The sequence below is a fragment of the Benincasa hispida genome, chromosome 12 (assembly GCF_027475165.1).
Source record: "Benincasa hispida cultivar pf3 chromosome 12, pf3_genome.v1.1, whole genome shotgun sequence".
In the NCBI taxonomy this organism is placed as follows: domain Eukaryota; kingdom Viridiplantae; phylum Streptophyta; class Magnoliopsida; order Cucurbitales; family Cucurbitaceae; genus Benincasa; species Benincasa hispida.
The window spans coordinates 2585810-2597751 of record NC_143489.1 but is presented as its reverse complement, the minus strand read 5'-3'; the positions used below and the strand labels follow the sequence as shown (position 1 = coordinate 2597751).

Below are 11942 nucleotides of genomic sequence, written 5' to 3'. Positions count from 1 at the left end.
GGCTGCGAGTTTCCTAGGCATTTTTCCATCGAATGAGCGTCTCCACAAATGACACAACTTGCGATCGTTTGAGCAATTGCGTTGACCTGCCCTTTTTTCGCTCCCGTGCTATTAATTTCGATGCCTTATATCAAACTCATCATCGCAGTCATTTGGTTCTGAATGGATGCGATGGCCCCATTGTTCATGTCATTGTCTCTAATTCTTAATCTTTGATCACTTTCTCTCCAGTCCTCGTGATTTTTTTAAATGCGATCAAGGATATTCTTGGCCTCCTCATACGTTTTATCTAGCAGACCTCCAGTTGCTGCCACATTGACAGCGGTCTGCGATGCAAGGGTTAATCCTTGGTAGAAAATTTCCACCTGTAAGCAGTCTGGTAAGCCGTTATGTGGGCAGTCTCTTACCAGCCTCTTAAACCTCGCCCAAGCATTGCTGAGCGATTCATCAATTTCCTGTTCAAAATTCGTAATTAACTTCCTCCTTCTTGCATTCTCCGTTGGAGGGAAGTATTTCTTCATGAACTTTTCCATGACTTGTTCCTACGAAGTTATCTTTCCCGATTCGAGAGAATAAGCTCATTTTCTTGCTTGATCGCATAAGGAAAATGGGAACAAAGTTAGTCGAACTTCCTCGGTGGAGATATTCGGGACATAAAAGTGTTGCAAATTTCTATGAAGCTCCAGAGGTGGGCGTGCGGGTCTTCGCCACGCCTCCCTCCAAACTGTCCAGCAGTTTGGATCATTTGCAACATAACCGGTTTCATTTCAAACCTCGATCCATCTAGCGCTGGCCTCATGATTCCTGGGGAGAAATCATATAGGTTGGGCGACGCATAGTCTCGAATGGGTCTATTGCGGTCATTCACCAAGAGGATGGGGTTGGCCATTATATTGTTTGCGTTTGTGGGCCTTTCTTTCGGTTGTTCTGCCGTTCTTGGAGTTCTATCTTATTGTTGGCAGCTATCTCTCAATTTTCGTCGGAACATTCTTTCAATCACTGGGTCATAATTCGCCAGAGATTGAAAGCTGAAAAGAAATAAAAACAATTACTGTTATCACACTGAATTTCCAAAGTCCCAGGCAACGGCGCCAAAACCTAGATGCGTTCATTTTATGCGGTGAAATAATGAAAGGAATTGCGGTGATGGAAAATGCATTGTGCAACAAGTTTTCTCAACAGAACCCAAGTATAAATTCTGCTGAGTTTGCTGGTAAGTCTAGGGTCAAACTCAGGGACTAAGGAAAACAATATTCGGCAATAATTTTTAAGATGACTTTGCGGTAACCAATAAATCAAAGAGATGTTGGGTTGTTGTTTACAGTATAAAATGTATGCGGCAGAGTTAAGAAAAGAGTTAATATTACGGAAAATGCGATGAATATGCGGGGAACAGGTTGAGAAGGAGTTCAGCTAACACTTTCTAGGATTGCGTTCATGTTATGCGATCATGCTACACACATACAATAGCAAATCATCTCTCAACGCAAATGCTACGACTTCTAGTTTTAGAACGCATGCGATATATGCGACAAGTCTATAGGACCTACACATAAGCCTCTATTCTTGTCTATGCGATGACGAATGACACACACATACAAGGCGACCGCATAATGCCATCACCTATCTCTAGGGTGCATACGATGCATGTTGGCAAATAGAGCTTATCTCTAAGTCTCTATGTCTTGCTTATGCAGATCTAATCTTGCTCTCTCGAGTCTAGATTCTAACCTAGCTCTCTCAAGTCTTAGGTTCTTTCTTTAGATTCTCTCCCGAGTAGCTCTAAAGGGGTGTTGGGCACAACATAAAATAAGATGATCACATGCAATGAAAATCCTAGGTCATGTTAGCTAAGTTCTTCTCAACCCATTCGATAGATTTAGCTACTCATGCGTGCTTTTAAGAGAGTGAACAGATGTAGATAAGAAAGTTCCATTTTATAGATATGTAATTGAAATACAGAATAACAATGCGGAATAAGAATAAAGAGCCTGGTAGCAATCTCTTGCTTCCCAAGGCTTTTTACACTGTTCTTCTCTACTCTCCTCAAAAGATAGTCTTGCTCTCGCAAGAGTCGGCCGTTTCTATGTTTTTTCACACCTTCTGGGTTCTCTCTCGAGTTGACCAAAGCGATCTTCCAGCGTCTCTCCCTTCTCTTGCTCTGTCTTCAAAGTAAAAGAAAACTATGAACAAGGCTACTTCTATCTAAGGGAAAATTATCTAACTGTCGAACTGAACTCCTTCACTGAAGGTGGCCTCTGGTATTTATAGAGCTTCGGGGTGAAAGGATTATTCTCTCTTATGATTGCACTGATGGGATGACATTAATTCTCTGTCTAATGCGCCGAATATCTGTCACTGAAAAGTTTAGTGTGCTTGCTATAATAGTTCGTTAACGGCTTGTCAACTTAATTCGGAATTGACTGTCATCAGCTTTCTCTCCCATCGTGATTTATTACGCTTTGCACATAGATGCACCCACCAAAGATGCGCCGGCTCTATGCGGCAACCTTCTTGAGCAGATAAACGCGAGCCCAAATGATCGCATAGCTTTGCGTTAACGCAATCTCTTAATGCACTTGGTCGTTGATTTCTTTGGATCACATTTTCCGCCTTGCATCAACACATATTCTGCACAAAAATATATAAGTTAACTATTTTAATGTGATTGACTCATGCGACTGCAATATTGTGAACTTAATGCTTTTGGACGCAATCTTGTATATTTTTATCAACGCAAACCTGCATTGTTTTATAATTTAGCACTGTAATAACGTGCATTTCTACCCGTTATCAACATTAAGTACCATAAAATAGAAAAAGAACTATGGTTTGAATGTTTCATGAGATGAAATATTAAGACTATAGATTATAAATAAAATATGGTAAGTTGGTTATCATATTTATTTATAATATATTAATTATTTGGTAATTAATTCTTTTTCTCTAATAACCAATTGAGTAGGAGGTTCTTAGTGGTTTTATGGTAACCATGAGATAAAAAGAAAAATTATTTTCCTAAAATTAATAGTTGCCTCATTCAAAAAGTAACTCACGAATAAGCTATCAAGTGAAAGTGTTTCACTAAGCGATAGTTCACAGAGACTAAACGATCGTGGAGCTTTGAATATACGATAGTTCATCAGCTGATCGTATCTAAACGATTGAGTGGCTAAGTCTATACGATAGGCTGTCATTTACTAAACAATCGAGCACATCGTCTATACGATAAACAGCTTTCTATCTCCTACTTACTCGATCGTCTACACGATCGTTGTCCTTCAGTCTCATCCTCAAACTAAGATCATAAAGAGCTCACAACTTCTAGATTCTCACACCAAGAATACCAAGGTAACCATTGTGGTGGTGTCCTCACTCACTTCGTGTATCGAGTTGGACTCGATTGTCTTTGTGGAGGTTGTTCGTTGTGTTTGTGTTGTTTCGGTCGTTGTGTTCGAGTGCTGCCTTACACACTTGTAGACTATTCGAGGGATTCTGGATGAATTTTTCTTCAAAGGTATGCATACTCTATCCCTTGATTCTATTGAAGCATGTTGTAATTTCTTGTTTCGTATGATCTGTTAGTTTCCATTCTTAGACTGTAATTGATTGTGTTCATTCGAATGGAATTTGGAATGATCTCTTCCGCTGCTCATGGTAATCCTCATGCTTAATTTTCTTCAAATGTGATTTATATTAGAAGCCTTTAGTAAGAGATAATTGAAACTACAGGTTATATTGTATTTGATACAATATAAAAGTTATATGTTATATGTTATATGTTATATAACATATAATTATGTATGTATATATATGTATAATAAATTAGTTATTATATATATATATACACATACATATATGTATTATAATATTTAATTTAACTTAAATTAAAGTAAATTAATTTTTTTTGAATTATTGGGAGGGAAATAACTTCCCTCCCCAATAATCTCTTAAGCCACGTATTGTGTAGGGAGTTATTAACTTGTTCATCTTCTTCCTGCAAAAGAGGTTGGAAAATCACATATTTTTTTTAGTGTGCTTTACAGAAGAGTTCTGTGAGTTTTTCTGTTTCTTCCTCCCCTCTTTCTCTCTTCTCTCACCAGAATCACCAGAGCTCACACCTCCTAGGTTCTCTACCTGAGAATACCGAGATCTCTAATCGGTAGTGTCCCAATTGGCCTTTTTGGTTGTCCGTGATTTACACAGAGAAATGATTTTAGATGAAGAAGGTTTTCAAAGGTAAGGGCTTTTGAAACCCTAATTCTTTCTTTTATATGCATGTTGTATTTTTCTGTAAATTCATAATTTTTCTATTGTTGTCTGTAAAATTTCAATTCTATGAAAATTGGAAAATTGGGACGATCCCGCTTCCGCTCAAGGTCCCTTCATTAGGGTTTCTTCACATATGATGAGTGTCATTAGAAATTTCTGGATGTCCACGACGATGGACTTCCTCCAATGTGAGCAAGATTGTACCTGTGATGTTGAAGGTAAGCAAGAGCAAAGTTGATCCTCCAAGGTGATTCAAATGATAACTGACAATGTTGAATCACAATTTCCCACAATTGTATGGACACCATGTGTAGTGCATACCTTGAACCTTGTTTTGAAGAATATATGCGCTGCTAAGAATGTTGAAAACAACCAACTTGTGTATAAGGAGTGCAACTGGATCTCTAATATTGCTAGTGAAATCATGTTTGTGAAAAATTTCATTATGAATCTTTCGATGCGGCTTGCCATGTTTAATGAATTTATATCTTTGAAATTTCTTTTTATGGCTAAAACATGCTTTGCATATGTTATCATCATGCTTAAGAGGTTTAAACTTATTAAAGGTGTTACAAGCCATGGTCATCAATGATAAATGGGAAAATTATAGGGAAGACAATGTGGTAAAGGCAAAGTGTGTGAAGGATTTGGTGCTTAACAACTTATGGTGGGACAACATTTATTATATTTTTGCCTTCACTGCACCTATCTATGACATGATTAGAGCTTATGATACAGATGCCCCTTGTCTACATTTGTGTATGATATGTGGGATGAAATGATTGTAAAGAAGATAGCTATTTGTAAGCATGAAGGATTGAAACCAACTAAACCTAGTGACTTTTCCTCTTTTTATGACATGGTGTATAAAATTCTCATCGATCGCTAAAACAAAAACAATACTCCACTTCATTGTTTAGCACACTTCTTGAAGTCGAGGTACTTAATTACACTATCTTGTTTATCTTATATTCTTTTTTGTTTATCTTATATTCTAACTTTGTAGATTATATTTTATAGGAGTTTTAACGTTCTTTAAAACTTCTATTTAGGTACTATAGTGAAGAATGACTTTTAGAGTCCCCTAATCGAGTGGCCCCACACCAAGATATCAAACTATCTTGAGAGAGGATTAAGTGTTTTAAGAAATATTTTAGGGACCCTAGGGTTTGTGCAAAAGTGTACATAGAGTTTACACATTTTTCTACCAAATCTAAAGATTTCAATGACCCTGATTCCATAGATCAAAGATGTATCATTGATCCTATAAGTTGGTGGGTCACTCATGGTGTTTATGCCCCAATGCTTCAACCAATTGCATTGAAAGTACTCAAGCAATCTTCTTCCTCTTCCTGTTGTGAGAGAAATTGGAGCACATACTCTTTTATTAACTCTCTTATGAGGAATAAGTTGACATCTCAACATGTAGAAGATTTGGTATATATTCCCAACAATCTATGCTTTTTGTCAAGGGGTACTCTATAATATTCAAGAGGAGAGACTAAAGCATGGAACATTGCTAGACATAGTTTTGATTCTTTTGAAGATGCTGGTATGTTGGAAGTAGCCAATTTATCTTTAGATGAACCAAAGTTAGAGGCTGATTTAGGAGATCATGGTGGTGGTGAAAGTGATAATGATGTTGATGATGATGATGTTATGGAGATTTAAGATTTGACTGTTTTAAGTTTCTCTATTTTCTAGTCTTTATGTTAATCTTTATGTTACTAATTTGGTTCGTACTAAGAACTTTGTGGTGGGATAAAGTGATATGTTTCAAGTTTCTCTAGTTTGTACTAAGAACTTTGTAATATGTATTTGGTGATTAATTTTTATGTTATTAATTTGGTATTTAATGTTTTGGTAGATTACATTTAGTATCTTTCTTTATGTTAAATTTATATATATGAAAAAAATTATATTAAAAATGACATATCCTTAGATGTATCCGTATCTCAGTTTTTAAAAAATTGACGAATTGTCATATCCATATCATGTATCCATATCGGTATTTATGCTTCATATCTGTTGGGAAAGGATTTAGAAGTTAAGACTTTCTAAGTTCTCCGAAAAATAAGAGTTGGGCTTAAGATGCATAAACATCCTCAAGCCCAACCCTTGAAAAGAGTAATTGCATAGAATGACCAAATTCAGGTATGCAATTGGAAGAATGACCATTTTTTTAATTGTATGATTTATGGCAAATCGTGAGGTGTAAGGCCCCACCTCATATTTCTTTTTATGATTCTACATTGGTCCAACGTTCCATATCCATTTTCTTTCACGTTGTTACTAACCTTTTTTTTTTTCTTTTTTTTTCTTTTTTGCATGATTTTAAAAGTCGTTTTTAGGATTTTTTTTTTTTTCAAATGTTGTTCACTAAAATAAATCACCAGCATTTTCTTGATTTGAGGGATTAGTTTATTTTTATTTGGATCTTAAATTTTGTTAGTATTTTAGTTAGATATTTTGTTAAAGGGTATTTTTTATATATATTTGATAAGTCCTACTAAAAATTTTAAAACAATCATTTGGTTAGTTATTAAAAAAAAAACGTTTGGTGGCCATTTTTTAAAAAGTGCATTATGTTTTGACAATTTGTCCAAATAACTAAAAAAAAAAAAAAAAAATTGCTAGTGTTCTAGGACTTTTATGTTTGAACAAAAATACAATTATGATATCCTTGAATTTTTTCATAATCCATGCCTATTGATTTTTGAGATTTCAGAAATGACGCTTTTCTTCTCAAGGTTTGGAAAGATGTTTCAAAATTATTTGAATATCGTTAATTGACTAATAAAAATATGACGTGAGTGTAATTAATTTAGGGTCTAGATAAACTTACGTGAGGATATTTGTAATAGATAGTAGAAAAAAAGAAAAAATCTAAAAATATATTACATCTTTAAAATATTTGCAAATATGGATGAGTTGATTAATCAATCTTTGATTTTTTTTTAAATTTTAAATTTCGCCCTTTTTTATCTTGTCTTATTGCACACTTTCTTTATTTTTAATCTTTTTATTTTCTTTATTTTCTTCGATTTTTGCTTCTTCCCTCCCTTTTTTTCATTTTTTCATTTTCTTTCTCTAATTTTTGCTTCTTCTTCTTCTTCTTTTTTTTTTTTATTCTTTCCTTTATCCGATTTTTGTTTCTTTCCTTTATTTTTTATTTTCTTTCATTTCCTTCTTTTTTCCTTTCTTTTTCTTTCCTTTATTTTTTCTTTTCATTCATTTTCTTCTTTTTTCCTTTCTTTTTTTTTAAAAAAATTTTCTTTTCTTTCTTCGATTTTTGCTTATTCTTTTTTTTTTTTAATATTTTCTTTCCTTTCTCCGATTTTTTCTTCTTCCCTTTTATTTTTTTATTTTTTTATTTTCTTTTTTTCTCCAATTTTCTACTTCTTCTCTTTCTCTTTTCTTCTTTTTTTCTTTTTTTAATTTTTCTTTCATTTCTCTGGCTTTTGCTTCCTTTTTTCTATTTAATCTTCTTTCCTTTCTTCAGTTTTTGCTTCTTCTCTTCCTCTTATTTTTAAAATTTTTCTTTCCTTTATTTGAATTTTTTCTTCTTCTTTTTTTTTTACAAGAATTATGCGGCTGAGTTTCGTACCCAAGACTTGAAAGTGCTCAATTCAAGTATTCCTCGAACCATTGAACTGTAGTGTTGATCGCCACCTACCGTCAGTTATTGGTGATTGGTTTTTGTTAAAAATTGGAATAATTTAAATCAGAGTTTTGTGTTGGAGAAAGAGAGTGACAAGAAATATTATATGATAGGAGGAAGGGATCTACACATTATTTGGGGGAATTCACTAGATTATTGGACTTGGAAGATATACAAGGAAGATAGGCGTGGACGCAGGTTGTCTAAATAATTATGAGGTCGAGTTTAGTACCCAAAACTTGAAAGTACTCAATTCATAAGTGACTTAGCACCAACAAGCCAATCATCAAGTTTGATCATTATAACAAATAATAAATATAAATAGCAAATGAAAGTCTATCAGTGATAGCCACTAATATTTTCTATCACTGATAGCTTATTCTTTGATTATATTTTCATAATTAATAGCCACTTATAGAAATCTATCATTGATAGCCAACTTAGTGAATTTAATTAATAAAGTTCAATCTCAAATTAAAATGTAAGTGGAATGCCTAGAAGTTATCACTAATAGCATGTTTATCAGTAGAAGCTATCATCGAAAAGAAAAGGGATTATAAATGTTTGGGAAGGACAAAAAGTGGCAAAAAGGTGTTCGGTGACTATGATTGATAGAAGCTACTATTGAGCATGTTACCAGTGATAGAAGCTAATACTAATAGTATGTTATCGTTGATAGAAGCTACTCGATAGTACATTATCGGTGATAGAAGCTATCCAATAGCATATTATCGGTGATAGAAACTACCACTGATAGCATGTTATCGGTGATAGAGAATTATCACTGATAGCATGATATCAGTGAGATCATTGATAACATCTTATCAATGATGTTATCAGTGAAAGAAACTATCACTGATAACCACAATACGAGCGATGTTAGTGATATCGGTGATAGAACTTAGGTGATATCTATATATCGAGTTTCTTTCAAAGATGATAACCAGTTATAAAAGTCTATCATTAATAGACTTAAGTGTTAATATTTCAAGGTTGATTCTAATTGATGAAAGTCTATCAGTGATAGTGACTGATAGCTGCTATTAGTGATAGTCATGATAAATGATTATTAGTGATAGCTACTGTGATAATCAAAGTTTTTGGTCTTCTTTAAAAGTTGATCACTATTTATAAATCTATCATTGATAGTCACTGATAGCCTTTAGTATCGATATTTCAAGGTTGATTCCAATTTATGAAAGTGAATCAATGATAGCTACTGATAATTGATAGCAAATTAAAAGCTAATATTTCAAGATGTTATTAACTTTTCTCAAATTGAAAGTTATCACTAATAGCAACTATTATCGATAGCAATTGATAGAAGCTATCAGCGATAACAGTTGATAGCAGCTATCAGTGGCTATCATTGATAGCTGCTATTAGTGATAACTTTTAATTTGAGAAAATTGGAAAGAAGCGAGCAAAATGGTGGCTAGGCATGAGTTTTTTAGTCTTTTACCATTTTTTTTTATCTATCTCTATATATATATATAGTTATTTTATCTTTGTACTATATATTTTATTATTTTAGGCTTGAATTCTATTTATGCAACTAACTCTAATTTTAAATTAGTTTTAGTGACTAGATATGTGAAGTTGGCATCTCTTTCTTTTCTTTTCTTTTTTCTTATTCTCCTCTTATGAACTGATTTTTTATTTTTTTTTATTTTTTTTATTAAACAAATGATATTTTCTTATAAAGATCTCAACTCTTCTATCCTTCTCCCCACATTGACACTAGAGAAGCCCTTCTAAACCTGAAACATGCTCTTCAAATTTGTAATTAATTATATCATTTGTCAATCTAAATAAAGCTCAATCATTCAATGTGTCTATCAATCTCATTAGTTTTTGATCAATTTTTATTTTAATTTAAAAATTGGACAAAATAGAACGAATAGGGGGGGTGGGGTGGGGTGTGGAAGTAGTAAAAGTACTCGATTTCTAAAAGTAAGAAGTAAAATCCTTGTTTTTCTCAAAATAAATAAATAAAATCCTTGTCAAATAGACATAAATAAATTTATTGGGCATCCCACAGCCTCGTTTTCAAGACTTCCTCACATGGTCATTACATTATATTAAAAGCAAACCCACCTTTTTCCAATGTATACTATTAAAATTGACTAATTGAATTATATGATTTTCTTTTTCAGTTTTTATATTATAAAGGATGCTTAATAGAGTTGCATATGTGTTATATTTTTTAAAATCGAAAATTCAAATTCTCATCCCAACTTGTCATACTAAAAAAAGAGGATAATATACACACTACATTGTTGATCTATATAATCTTAATAGTTTCAATTTAGATCCTATGTTTTAGAATATTTAAAATTCAGTCACTACAGTTTGGCCAAAACTATCTTTTTTCCATAAAAAAGAAAAAAAAAACCCTACTTATTTCCATTTATCCTTTCCTAATGATCTAATAAGATTAAACAATTAGAAATCATCACCTTATCGGAAAAAAGAATGTACTAATATGGTAACAACTAATAACAAAGATGAATTCCACACTTTTATCTCTATTATTAGTGGTTAGTGTTACCGTATAAAAAAGAATTATGCATCTAATATAGTTTTCAATTGGAAAACTTTTCTCTAGTCTCCTCCCTTATTTTATTGTCGAGCTTCCCTCTAGCACTTTATGTATAGTACTTTTTTAATTTTTTTAATGGAAGCATCTACATTTCAGGGTATCATGAGGGTAATTAAGATTGTGTCAACCTAGTTGAGATATCTCGATGTATATATTGATCCCTCTCTTTTAATATCTTGCTAAAAAAAATAATAGAGATAAATTCTAAAGAAATAAAAAAAAACATAATAAAGTTGATTTATAAGGCTTGACTAAGGGTATATTTGGTAATTTTTTTAAACTTTTTTTTTTTTTAATTAATCCAAACAATCCCTAAATTGTGAAAATTAGATTGATATTTTTGAAACATAAAGATCAAAATGAAAAGTCCACATCATCCGGACTAAATCGAAACTTTTTTAAAATTATATAAGTTAGAAGGAAATCAAACTATATTAAATATTAAATAATTTGAAATTTCCAAATTGTAGGAAGAGATTAAAACCCCCAAAACTATACCTTTTTTCCTTTTTTTTTTTTTTTTTTTTTTGAAATAATAACCTTTTTCTACTTTAGTCTAAAAATCTTAGAAAATAAAATAAAATACATGTAACACCTATGCCCGACCAAGCCCTCGGAAAACTTTAAAAAATTGTAAATTAGTTGTATAATTTTAAACATATTACAACAATATATTTCATTATTTTATCGATTTTAACTTTATTGATTTTGATTAAAGATAACTAGTTATTATTGAGTAATTATCTTAAATGGAAAAAGGGATGAAAAATAGTAAAATGGGCACATACCATCACATACCAAATAGAATTATTTCATGTGTTTGTGTGGGTCCTCACCTGGATTACCTTGAAAAGTTGATAAAAGATGAACTAAACCAGGTTTCAATTCAAATGGTACTGTAGTCCCCGGGTACACTCTACATAACGGTTGTTGAGTGTAATTCGGTTCGACAAGCTCTCTTAATGTTTGCTCACTTGCTTCACCCATAGTGTTTGTTTATATTGGTTCCTCTTCTTGACTCGATTCTTCAAATTCTCCTTATTCTCTTCTTATTATTTATTTTTGTAGTCTCCTCTCCTCACGATCGATATCTACATCAAAATCACAAAGTATACTCTGGGAGGAGCGAGTCATGCACAAAAGGATAGTTCAATGAAACTAACTATTCTTTTGTTGTTTTATTTTTTTATTTCTTTTTTCTGAAAGAAAGGAATTCAGGGTTTTAACGGCCAATTGCATGATTCCCTAGCAATGGCGCCAATTTGTTTGGTCTAAAATAGGTGTTGTTAGTTCTATCTTACCCAAAACAAATGAAATTTATAATACTCTAACTACAATTAGAACTAACACGTAGTAATACTGGAGTAAGAGGTCGATCCCAAGAGAACATCTATTAATTGGCCTAAA

General features: G+C 32.5%; 1 non-coding gene across 1 annotated transcript; it reads left to right on the top strand.

Annotated features, from left to right (window-relative positions):
* The first annotated feature begins 381 nt into the window (after nt 1-381).
* On the top strand, nt 382-488 carry LOC150031697 (small nucleolar RNA R71). The gene has a single exon (XR_016525651.1). It is a non-coding gene; the product is annotated as a small nucleolar RNA R71 (small nucleolar RNA).
* Nucleotides 489-11942: the final 11454 nt, after the last annotated feature.